Source organism: Sturnira hondurensis, unplaced genomic scaffold, assembly GCF_014824575.4.
Source record: "Sturnira hondurensis isolate 20B ecotype Veracruz unplaced genomic scaffold, ASM1482457v3 Scaffold0001872, whole genome shotgun sequence".
Taxonomy (NCBI): domain Eukaryota; kingdom Metazoa; phylum Chordata; class Mammalia; order Chiroptera; family Phyllostomidae; genus Sturnira; species Sturnira hondurensis.
Genome location: NW_028074503.1, coordinates 12,124,569 through 12,137,463, shown reverse-complemented (window position 1 = coordinate 12,137,463; position 12,895 = coordinate 12,124,569). Strand labels below are relative to the sequence as shown.

General features: G+C 36.2%; 1 protein-coding gene across 5 annotated transcripts in view; it reads left to right on the top strand.

The window, feature by feature from the left end:
• The window catches only part of NOL4 (nucleolar protein 4), a 295,984-nt gene that overhangs the window by 26,269 nt on the left and 256,820 nt on the right, over positions 1 to 12,895 (top strand). The window lies entirely within an intron of this gene.

The window sequence follows — 12,895 nt, the reverse complement described above, 5'->3', positions numbered from 1 at the left end:
ACCTAACTCGTAGTAAGTGCTTAATAAATGTATAATTTATGATATTTAATAAAATAGTGTATACTATAAATATATGATATAAATATTAAATGTACATATATAGTAAATTATAGTAAATATATAATAAAACTATAGCAAAAGTGGAACTTCGACTTTACTTTTTAGGTCAATAGAAATTGAAATCAACTATGCTGGTCCTAAATCTTTTACATATTACCAGATTCAGAAAAAGAGTAGAATTTAATGGTATTGTTTTACTTTAACTTTATTCATGCTCAAAAAGGGGGAAAACAAAATGTGCTTATTGATAATTAAAAAGGTATTTACATAACTCTAGGTAATAAGAAAAGTTTCCATATGGAATAAACATAGATCTAAATGAGAGGATCCATCCTTCTTTCTCTCTGTGTGTGTATGCCTGTCTAGGTTTTTCTCTATCTCTTACTATACAAAACATAAACCCAATGTATAGGTTGACACTTGCAAGACAGGTATGCTATTAAAGTTAATTCGTTCAAGTTAAGATGAAATTGATCCTTTGTTTTTAATCAAAGACTGAGCTTCAGTTTTGGCATTTTCTCTATGCTATAAGAAACTCTTGTATTGTTTAGGGCCTGAAGGGGCCTAAACAATAGGCCCCCTGAGGGGGAAAAACATTCTGAGGGGGACAAACATCTTCTTGGGAAACTCTCCTTGACACACAGAAGTCTTACATTGAATGTTTTTACTGAATCTCAAATTCATTGAATTTTCACTATCTACTCATTCCAACTGCAGTTTTCACTCCTCTCAGCTGCTCACGTCTCTCCTGTTGGCAGCTGGCTTTTGGTGACCCAGTGTCCTGGTTTAAGTGTCTGCGCTGAAGAATTAGAAACCATCGTGTGTTTCTTTCTCAGACAGGTTCCTGGAGACATTCATTTCATGGACTAGTAAATTGAAAAAAAATTTTACATGTGAGACCAAAACAAATTTCTCCATTTTCCCCTGCCACATAGGGTATGAGAGCATTAAAAAATCACTGTCACCTGTTCTACCAGCGTTTTATAAAATAACAAAAATTTGAACTGAAGAACAACAACAACAAAAAGGGGGAAGGATCTAATCTGAGACTTTAAATTGAGTGAGCTTAGCGTAATGAAAAAACTCAGTTTTAACTTTATTTTTATTATGCTCCCTCAAATAGTAAAACCGATCATGGGCTGGCCCCCAGACTGAAACAGCGGCATCTCTTCATGGATATTTTGTTGTTTGTTTTCAAGGATCCATTGATTATAGAAGAATAGCCAATGAAATGCTATCCAATCAACATGGCTGTTTGGCTCGGTGGATTGAAATGGTGAACGCCATGACTCAGAATAAAGTTCCTAATAGGCTCTTTCTCCCAGCGGTGCCTGTCCCTCCTCTGCCCAGGAGCAGCACGTTCACTTCCCTGTCAACTACTGTCATGTTCCCTGCGGCTGTGATGACACTCTGCAGGTGTCAGGCACTGACCAACGTAATAACACTTATTAAAATGAAAGCTGAAGAAAAACATGGACATTATAACAGAAATGGTAAATGTATGTAATTGTTCCCAGTTTAAGTTGTTGCTGCTCTTATTGGTATTCAGTAATGACAATAGGCTGGAAAGAGCTCATTGACACCAGCTACCATTTACAATTGTACATTTACAGCAATCCTTTCGCTCCCTCTCCAAAATATAGCAGTTTGATGTGAAACAATATTTTTAATGCACAGCTAAACAGAGTGTGTGATTTGGGATTGTAGGACGATTTCTTTCCATTTTCTAGAGTTAACGGATGTCACTGAAGGTTTTTTTTTACCTTATGCTGTAATAAAGAACTTTTTAGAATATTTGATTCGTCTATTCTCCAGCCAAGTCATTAACCCGTGCCTCTGATTTGTACACTCATGTCATGATAGCTAGAAATAAAACTTTACAGAATTTGGAGGATTCATCTTCAGGTGTCACCTATAAAAGTTTTATGAGATTTATATGGCTTGGACTGGTAGAAAATGTAGTAAAAATTACATTTGATGCTGTGGATAGAGAAATAAGTCCAGATTTTTTCCCCTGAGCAGCTCATTTTTTTTTCTTTTCTTTTTTTTAAATATATTTTATTGATTATCCCATTACAGTTGTTCTATTCCCCCCCTTCTTTCCCCTCCACCCGCACACTCCCTCCCCCACCCTTCTCCCCCCCTTAGTTTATAACCACGTGTCTCAAGTTCTTTAGGTTCTATATTTCCCCCACTATTCTCACCCTCCCCTATCTATTTTCTACCTACCATCTATGCTATTTTCTGTGCCTTCTCCCTTCTTCTCCTCCTCCCACCCCCCTGTTTCTAACCCTCCATGTGTTCTTCATTTCTATGGTTCCACTCCTGATCTAGCTGTCCTCTTGGTTTGCTTTTGTTTTAGGTGTGGTTGTTAATAACTGTGCGTTTGCTGTCCTTTCACTGTTCCTATTTTTCATCATCTCTTTCTTATATAAGTCCCTTTAGCATTTCATATAATAAGGGCTTGGTGATGATGAACTCCTTGAACTTGACCTTATCTGAGAAGCACTTTATCTGTCCTTCCATTCTAAATGAAAGTTTTGCTGGATAAAGCAATCTTGGCTGTAGGTCTTTGGATTTCATGACTTGGAATACTTCTTTCCAGCCCCTTCTTGCCTGTAAGGTCTCTTTTGAGAAATCCGCTGACAGTCTGATGGGTACTCCTTTGTAGGTGACTGTCCCCTTATCCCTTGCTGCTTCTAGGATTCTCTCCTTCATTTTAGTCTTGGCTAATGTAATTATGATGTGCCTTGGTGTGTTCCTTCTTGGGTCCAACTTCTTTGGCACTCTCTGAGCTTCCTAGATTTCCTGGAAGTCTATTTCCTTTGCCAGACTGGGGAAGTTCTCTTTTATTATTTGTTCAAATACATTTTCCACTCGTGGCTGTTTCCTTCCCCCTTCTGGTACCCCTATAATCCGGATGTTGGAACGTTTAAAGATGTCCTGGAGGTTCCTAAGCCTCTCCTCATTTTTTTGAATTCTCATTTCTTCATTCCTTTCTGGTCATTTGCTTCGTTCTTCCTTCTGGTCCATTCCATTGATTTGAGTCCCAGTTTCCTTTCCATCACTATTGGTTTCCTGGACATCTCCCTTCATTTAGTTTAGGCTTCATATGTTTCTCTAATTTGTGACTGTATTCTACCAATTCTGTGAGCATCCTAATAAATAGTGTTTTAAATTGGGCTTCTGAGAGCCTGGCAATCTGTTGGTCGCTTAGAGTTATTGGCTCTGGGACTTTGAGTTCTTCTTGAGCCATCCTTTGGGCTATTTGTGCCTGTTAAGTAGCAGGAACGGAGCCCTAGGTTTTCACCAGAGCAGGGCAATTCAGTCGCTGGGTTGTGACGTCGTATGTGGGGGCGGGGTCAAAGAGGGACAATGGCTTCTCTCCAGCGCCCGCCGCTGCTGCCGCCCTGGAGACCCCCACCAGCACCGCAGCCACCACCGTCACCAGGGCCACGCGCCCCGCTCCTCGGCACGCGAATGTGCCACTGCTGTCAGCCCTCCACCACTGGGTTTGCCCCTGGGGCCTGTGTGGTCTGTCTCACTGTGCGCGAATGTGCGACCTTGGTCAGTCTGTTCCGCACCCCGACTAGTTCTGGGCTGCCTGCGCTCCTAGATCTGCCCTGGCTGACCCAGCTCTGCTGCTGGTTCTGCCTCTTACCGTCCTCGTTGAACGGTTCGTAGCTGTCGGACTTCCGTATAATTCGGTTTTCTGGCCTCTGGATGTGTGGGTAGTTCACCAAAACTTTTGTTGAAGCCAAACTTGGTTGTGGGAGAAGGCACAGTGTTTCCACCTATGCCTCCATCTTGGCGGAAGTCCCTCATTTTTTTTTCTAATAGGTAAACTTGATTATGTTACCTTTCAAATTGCTTTTGGATCATTCTTGCCCCTCTTTGCACTTGAAGCTACCATCCTATTTTAACCAGATTTCATCTACTTAAAGTACTGATTAAGAGAGACATTTGCATTTTAACACCTGTTTTTGGACCAGAAGCTAGAGCCCTGGGACACATAAAGGAGGACGTTGGAATTGAGATCCTTCATAAAGCTGAAACCATTAAAGAAATTTATTCTCAGTGAAGGGTGGGTTAGGATAGAACAAGGAAATTTCTTTGTTTTAGGCTTAACTCTTCTTAACAAAGAAGACTTCTCATGAGAACAGACAACAGTAGACTCCAATGTGGGTTGATTTGGGGTTCAGATATACAACATTAGTATGGGGGTGAAGCTGGTAGAAGCTGAGGCAAACTCTGTTTGGAATAACATACTCAGTACATTGAACACAGGCTTCTGGAGGTTCTAGAAGAAAAAGCCCAGCTGAACTTGAATTTTCAGTTCAAAATTACACAGATAATCGAGAATCACCAGAAATTACAAAAAAGAGCTAGAAGCTAAGATAGCTAGAGCTATCTTAGTTCTTTAAGAACTTAAGATATTAGGAATAGTGTTTATAGCATATATGGTGAAGAAGTACCTTTCAAAATATAGAAACAAACGTAAGAAATTAAATAGTTATCTAAAAAGATAAGAATATTTAAGTGACCACATACTTGTAAAAGTAAAAAAATAAAGTCACGAAGATCTGTATTCGTTTCCTAGGGCTGTCATAGCCAAGTACCAAAAACTGAGGGACGTAATGACAGAAATATAGTATCTCAAAGTTCCGGAGGCGGGAAGTCCAAGGTGAAGGTCTTATTAGCAGGTTAGTTTCTTCTGAAGGCTGGGAGGAGACGCTATTCCATCCCTCTCCCCAGCGTCTGCCACTTCGCTGAGTGTCTTCTGCGTCCCGTGGCTGTGGTGGCATCACTCCAGTCTTCACATGACGTTGCCCCACTTTCGGTGCAGAAGTTAAAAAGTTTAGACACAATTTAGTAAAGACTTTGTGAACTGAAATATAAATGGGGGTGTTTTTTTTAGATTTAATAGATTGACAAAATTGTAGAAAATAAGAAAGAGATTTGATAAAATTGTAGAAAATAGGATAGAGCACATGGAAAATAGAATGAAAAGCTCAAAAAATACATTTAATTAGAGTCCCGTAAGTAGAGCATAGAGTACTAAGGGAGGTGATCTTTTCAAGTATATGTGAATCGCCAAGTCTGTTTACAATTACCAAGAATCTTTGAAAGAGATGAATCTACCCATTCCAAAAATCCAGCAAAATAAGATAGACAAAGAAACCCATACGTAGACAAGTAGTGGTGAAATATCAGAAAACCATAGACAGAAAAGCTTTAAAAGCAGACAGAATGAAAAAATACTATTTGAGAACATCAAGGTAAACATGGCTTACTTTTTTGGTAACCAAATCACTTCAAATGCTGAGAAGGAATAAAAAGGTATAATGAGGCATTTTTATATAAAAATAAAAGACTTTATCATTAGCAAACCCTTACAAACAATGTGTTTGTACGATGTGTTTTAGGGAAAAGGAAAACAGAGATCTCAGAAAGAATGATTTGGTTGTCAGAAGATATGAAGAACATACATATTAGATAACATGAGGACACATTATATATTATAAAATGGTAATATAAATAGGCTATACTGAGACATAAAAAAGTGGTAGTAAAGTTCTGGACAAAAATAACATTTTGAATGAATGATAACTGATGGAATTTAAAGCAATTTAAGTTTTGTTTTGATCAAAAGGAGGGCTGATGTAATTTTGCAGTGTGGACTTTATTAAACATTCATTTTAAAATTATAAGTTTTATCAATATATGACTAGAAATAAAATAATGTTCAATTTGTTGGAGAAGCAAAGTGAAATATGAAAAATCACTTCAGTGTATTACAGAAATGTTAATAAAAGGAGGAAAAAAGAAACAAAAGAAAGAATATCAAATGATCTAATAGAATTAAATTAAAATATATTGTTAAATACAATAAAATAAAGAAACTGAACTTTTTGATTGAAGAGGAAAAATTATAATGTTATATAAAAAAAATCTCACTTCAGCTACTATGGTCTTTACAAGTGATACATCAAATTAAGAAGTTACAGGTTAAAATGAAAAAACTGCAATGAGCCCTGGTCTGGTGCTCAGCTGGTTGGAGCATCATTCCATACACCAAAAAGGTTGCGGTTTTGACTTCGATTTCTGGTCAGGGCACATAACTAGGTTGAGAGTTTGATCCTTGGTCTGGGTGCATACAGGTAGGCAATCAATCGGTGTTTTTCTCTCTCACATCAATCTCTTTCTCTCTCTCTCTCTCTGTCCCTCCCTCTCTGAAAATCAATTAAAACAAAGTAAAACAAAACAGAAAGACTTCAGTGAATATTAACACAGAAAGTGAATGTATATTTATGTCAGATTTACATCAGACTAAATAGAATTTCATTGTTGGTAACAGTATTTTTGTGGATGAATAGAATCAGTATATAAACATAAAAAGAAGAACATGATTCTAACCTCGTATACCACTACTAGTATTATACAGCAGAAACTGATAAAACTACATGGACAATTGACAAAGCCACTGTAACAATGTGAAATTTATCACACACCTCCCATTTAATTTTTGTCTGATTTGACTCCTGTTTGCTAAAGAAAAACAAGGTTTAATCCAACAGTAAACAGGTTTCGTATATATGTATCTTGTTCTTGGCTGTTACAACATTTACCTTGTTCTCCATTTAAAAATTTGACATATATTTGTTAAAAATTTTTTGACTTCCATGGCTAAAAGTCTTTTTTAAAATAGGTTTTATTGAGTCAAAAATGCTAGCCAAAAAGACAACCGGTCTTGGGGCAATAGGTCCAAACTACCAGCAGCACGGCTAAAAGGAAAAAATGTATCTGCCCTTTGAGAGTTTGCAATGTTTTTATATATCAAGTAGGGAGATGAGGAAAGAAAAATGTAAGTATCCTGAAAGAGTTGAGACTAGCTTTAGGCAAAGGGGTGGGGGATGGGGAGTGGGGGGATGGGGGATAGCTCTAGGACGGCTGCGCAGTGTGAAAAAGTCAAGGTCCTTTCCTGCGCACGGACTGTGGGCAGCAGTCCGGAGTTTCTTGGTGCCTGGTTAAACTAACACGGAAATAGCCACCTGGAAATTAATCTGAAATTCCAAGAGACGTAGAACTAATGTGAGAAGTCTTTTGTTAGTTGGCCAGCAGCCACTAACAGACCAACAGCTCTGGCTCTCTCACTCTCTGGTTGCCATCATTTAATTTAGAATTTAATTTAAAACATCTCAGAATTTTCTCCTTGTAATGTTATAAGAACAGGTTTCACTAAATTTCTAAAACTTTTTCATATTTCCCATTTTGACTGAGACTAGTTGAATTTAAATTAAAAGTGAATTATTAAAAACTATAAGCCGATTTTAAAAGCACATTTTTAAAGAACTTGTGAACAAAAGAAACTCAAAGTGGAAATCAGAAAAGATTTTAAACTGAATGATAAAAAAAGGCCTTTGCATATGTTGTTCCCTCTGCCAGAAATTCAGACCATCCTCCCATAACCCCTTTCACCTAATTAACTGCTGTACATTCTTCAGGTCTCATCTTCAGCAGTGCCTTTTTCAGGGTGAAGATGGGTTTCTGTCTTACTAGTTTTACTTCTTTGCGCTTGCCTCACTTTAAGATGATATGTCTAAGTGAGTATTTAATTGACGCATTTCATTCCCAAGAGATGAGTTTCACAGAACAGTCCGAATTTAAGTTCTCCCCTGACTATTATTGCACAGCCCCAGCCCAAAGCACACATACAGTAAATGTTGAGTAAAAAGGCAGGGCTTTGTTCTTTTACAGTATTTTCAGTCTGTATATGTGTTTTTTTGTAGTCAAGTCATATACTACTGTACCTCTCTTTTGACCTCAACCTTGCTGAAGGATAAATGAAGGGATTGGGCTAGATTTACCTGTCTATTTAATTGTGAAGTGATATTTTCATCTATTCTTAGTTGAAATGGATGAACTTGTCAGAAAAAGGATGTCATGGTTTTCAGGTTTCTTTCCATTTTTTTAATTGTAAAGTCACAGTGAAATGGAGTTGTGCGGGATGGGGCAAAAGTAGGTTTACAGTTGTGAATATGTAAAACTGAGTGTATTCTCGTATCATTATTCATCAGAATAGCTGTAAACCTATTTGAACCCTTTTATTGAGTGTCCCTGGAACTTGCTTAATTCCTTTGTTATATATTGTTAAGTTTTTATGAATTAGAAATTTTTAGTATTGTTTTCTTCCACCCACAAATAATCCTGTTAGAGTAATGGATCTGTACAAATCCATTGTTGTATTTTTCACTCCTGAAAAAACCAACATTAAAACCTTGGTTATATCTACTCTTGAAGGACATTGAGAGATTGCAAAGATTGCAGAAAGCTATCTCCAAAATTCTGAAATATCTGCCTATCAATTGTAACAAGACCTTCTTAAAGAGTGTTACTGGAAACATCTGAGTTATAAAACTGTGCTTTTGTACCATATATAATGAAACAATCATTTGGTTTAGAAAAAACTCATTTATTCAATATTATTTCTTGAACCGTTAAGTTTGCCTTCTCTAAGCAGGAGTTAACAGGAAAACATTAACCTATTACAAGGGAAGAGTCTTTTCCTGTTGAGTCTGTGAATGCCAAGTCATTTTTCCATTCTATGGAAATATGCTGCAAATTCATGTTTTATAGTTAAAGCGTGACTAAATCTCTTCAGAAGTATTTGCTTGAGGACCCACAAGTGCTTGCTGTAAACATCTAATCAAAATTCATGATACTGGCAATGGTTCAGTGATGGCAACTTCACCACAGGACTAGCCACTTAGTTTATTATTTATTGAATTATGTTGTGGTCTAAAAGCAGTTTGTGATTCTGACTCTGTGATTGTGACTCTAATGGTTTAAGACATGAATGTGTGTGGTTTTCAGTCCCAAAGGGCTCTAATCAGCAATTTCCATAAGATATGATGTTTTCAAACTTTGATGAAAACAAAATGATGGAGACTTTGTAATCCAGTTGATCTTAGTATTTTTAGGAGGAAGAGTATGTGTACAGGTTTAAGCAGCCATCTGGTCCTAGCTTTAAGATTTAATGAACCAGATACCATAGTATAAATAAGTTTCTCTGTGTCCTAATGGAATATAAAGGAAATAATGTTTTCAGTGTGGACATTTCTGAAGGGAATTTGTTATTTAATAATTATTGCATTCTTTTTCAAAACATAAGAAGAAAAAGAAAGTGCATGCATGTGGTGCATGATGATCCATTTCTTTTTTGGTCAGAAAATGAGATTTTTATTACCTTCTATGGGTCTTCATGAATACATCTATTTCCTGTGGTGGTCTTCCATAACCATTTAATTTTTTAAGTGGGAAAGTTGGGCAGAGATTAGATTGGAGCTTAGAAAAACAAATTGATAATATATAGGCAGAGATTTAAAAATAAAATATTGATCCACTTCATACCTGATGTCAGTGTCATGGTATTTCACCTTAATGAAGCAGTGCTAGTGAAGAATACCAGACAAGCTGACACTTATTCAGGTCTCAGGTACCCTGACCAACACTAATGCAGAATAAGATGCATACACCCACTTGTAAAACTGGCATGATTGGCCTCAGTGCAATGAAAACATGGAAGCTTATTTTGGCGCACACAGGTACACAGCTTTATTAAGTTAGATAGCATACTTCTTGAGAAAACTAACATTTGTTTTATAGACACTGAGACGTAAAGGAAAACATGGTGGTATGATTTTAAAAGGTTACCATCTATCAATAGACATAAAATTTACACAAACTGAGTTTGGCCTTTTCATTATTTTGCATTAATGGAATCATCAAGATTTGCAACTTCTGTTTTTTACTTGGCTGCTCGAGTTTTATGTTGATAAATGTTAATTTTGCTACTTGTGACTCATCCTTATTCTTTTTATTAATTTGAATTTTGAGAAAAAGTAATTTGAGCATATATAGGTCAGTGATTAAATCTATAAAATTTGCATTTGAGAAAATGATGCAGTCACGCTTTGGTGTTTCATGGAAACTCAGTGATTTCTGATAAAGTGTCATTTTCAATATTATTTGTAAATGGTTTGACATAAGCCTATAATCACAAGATTCTGGTAAGTCATGTGAAAATCCTTTTTCACTGTAAACTTCCATTAATTTGAATTAATTAAGTTGGAGTCAGGGAAATATCTGTATGTTAAGTCTTAGCTCTTTAAATAATATTTGCATTTAGGTGAATAGTTTCTATATTAATTACACAGAAAAATAATCTACAGCTGTATTATCCAAAGCTGCTGAAGATGAGGGAGCTAACATAACTTCTCTTGGAAAATGGATAAGGTGGAAAAAATGTGTAATATCTTTTTATATTTGAATTCTGAACACAGGCATTTTTCCAACTAACTTAAAAGATACATACATAACTTCAACAAAAATATTGACAGCTTTTCTTCTTTTTTTCTCCCCACTAATACTAAAACCAGTAAATTTCATAGAGCTACACACCATGACAGCTCTTTGGGTTAACAGATGCCAACGAAGTTGTGAGTACATTTAGGTAAAAATTTAGCTAAGGTTCAGGAGCTTTTATTAGAGGTCCACTATTCGGATTAGTGGAGAGATTTACATACAATGTCATAGCACATCATATGAATAAACAGCCTCTCATTTTTATAAGCTAATAATTGCAGAAAAGTGTGCATGTGGATTCGTGCTGTGTGTGTGTGTGTGTGTGTGTGTGTGTGTGTGAGGGGGAGAGAGAGAGAGAAGGGGAAGAAGGGAGGAAGTTAGGAATAAGGGGAGGAGGGAAAGAGGAAGGGTAGGTAAGTAGATGAGTTTTGAACAATGCAGGGTTAATTAAGAAAGGCTAGAGAGGGGACAGACTTATAGCTAGTCCCCTAGTCCCTCCTCCTCTCTGGACCTCTCTAGCAGAGCCTCCTTCCCCCTGTAAAGCACGAATGTGCTTATACTCCTATATTTGCTTTCCCAGCTTCTCCTGTAGCAAGGGCATTGCAATATAAACTTATTTTGACCGATGGAACCTAAGGAAAGTCTTTTGTGGGGCTTCAGGAAAGTTAATTGTCCATAAATAAAGAGACATGAAAAGTCTAAAACTCTCTTCAGCACTGAATGTGGTGGTATGTACACCATGCAATCACCAGAGATTCAGAACTGACATGGGATGGTGGCAGAGGAGGCCAATGGATAGCATGTACTTCAGTGCTTACTTGGGACAAAATAGTATTTCCTTGACTAAGAACTAAATCTGGAACAACATTGGCTCTTGGAATTTTTGTGTACAAAATATTAATTGCAATTTTAAGGCAGCTTTTTTGCTTATTACAGCAAAATCATCTTAACTGGCACAAGTATTGTTACCTCATATATGAAGTGTGTATGTTTATATGTACATATATGAACATATGTGTGTATATTTTTCCATTATTATATAATTCACTTTTCCAAACAGTTAGGCAAAGAGGAATGAAGAGAGGGCTACTTAACTACTATTTTTCAACTGATAATGTGTTATAAAATGATGAAATTATTAGAATAGGGTAGAGATGTACTTAAGTATTTATGGAATTTTCTTGCGTTATCACATATGTCCAGGACCTCCTGACACTGTGCTCCATAGTTATACAGCCGTATTTTTAAGAAAACACAGCTAAAGTTGGGTTCTCATTTCTGTGCTATGATTGCAAACTAAAGTTTATTGGGTTATTCTGTGATTTTTGGCCAATATGTCCATACTTTTAAATAGCACAGGGTACTTTGGACTCATGTGCTCCAATGGGCTTCTTTGGCTCTGTTAACAGAGTTTTGTAACTGCATATGGAAACAGTTTTACATCATGAGCCACACCTATGAGTAAAATGCCACTTACAATTGTTTTAAAGTACAAGGTGGTTTCTATAGTATACTTAGGTGAATGAAATTATACTACTTCTCTAGAGTGGGAAATAAATATAAAACTGTAATAGAATATAAAATAACTTTAAGATTCTTGTCAAACTCAGTTGCATGTATATGTAAATGACATGTTCTTTAAACTTGAAACTATCAAAGTCTGAAATTCCATTCACTATTTTTGTATATTAACACTGTTTTTGGATGCTTTCCTTGACCTATCCCGCTCAGTTCATGGGTATATACCACAAGGAGAGGGGAAGACACTGTGACTCTCTGAGCTGATAAATCTTATCAACAATTAAATGCACACAGTTTATTCATGGTGACTGAGTAATTCATCTTCATGTATAATGGATGGCACATTCATTTATATAAATATCAAATATGTAAACATAATAGAATTGCACTGATCTTAAATGTATTTGACATTTATTTATAGAAGAACATTTGGCAGATACAGAAATCATTTGTATCATTTATCCAATTGCATTGCATTTTAAGAGACTATTGTAATTTATATTCCAGGCTTTTATTTGCCTGTGATCTGTTACAGATGGCCTCTAGCCATCCTTATCAAGAGATATGCATTCTCAGCTCTTGTAAATTTTGTTGAATGAATATCAATCAATCTGTTTTGCCTCTTTATATAGACTATAATTCCAGATGGAAGCCTGCTGTTTATAAATCTGAATTCTTACCAAAACGGAGATGTTGAAATTCATTTGGACACTGTCTGTGTGCAGTGAATCTTATATGTGTGTGTGTGTATTTATTTATTTATTTATATGTGTATATATGTGTATATATATATTTTTTCTCTACTATTTAAATTATAACTTGAGTAAAACCATTGTTCAACATGTAGTTTAGATTGGAAATATCATGAGGTTAAAGCAATAAGCAAAAAGGTATAAAAATGTATCTACAATGCCAAATGTCAGTGTGAATTTTCTGGATTCAAATATTT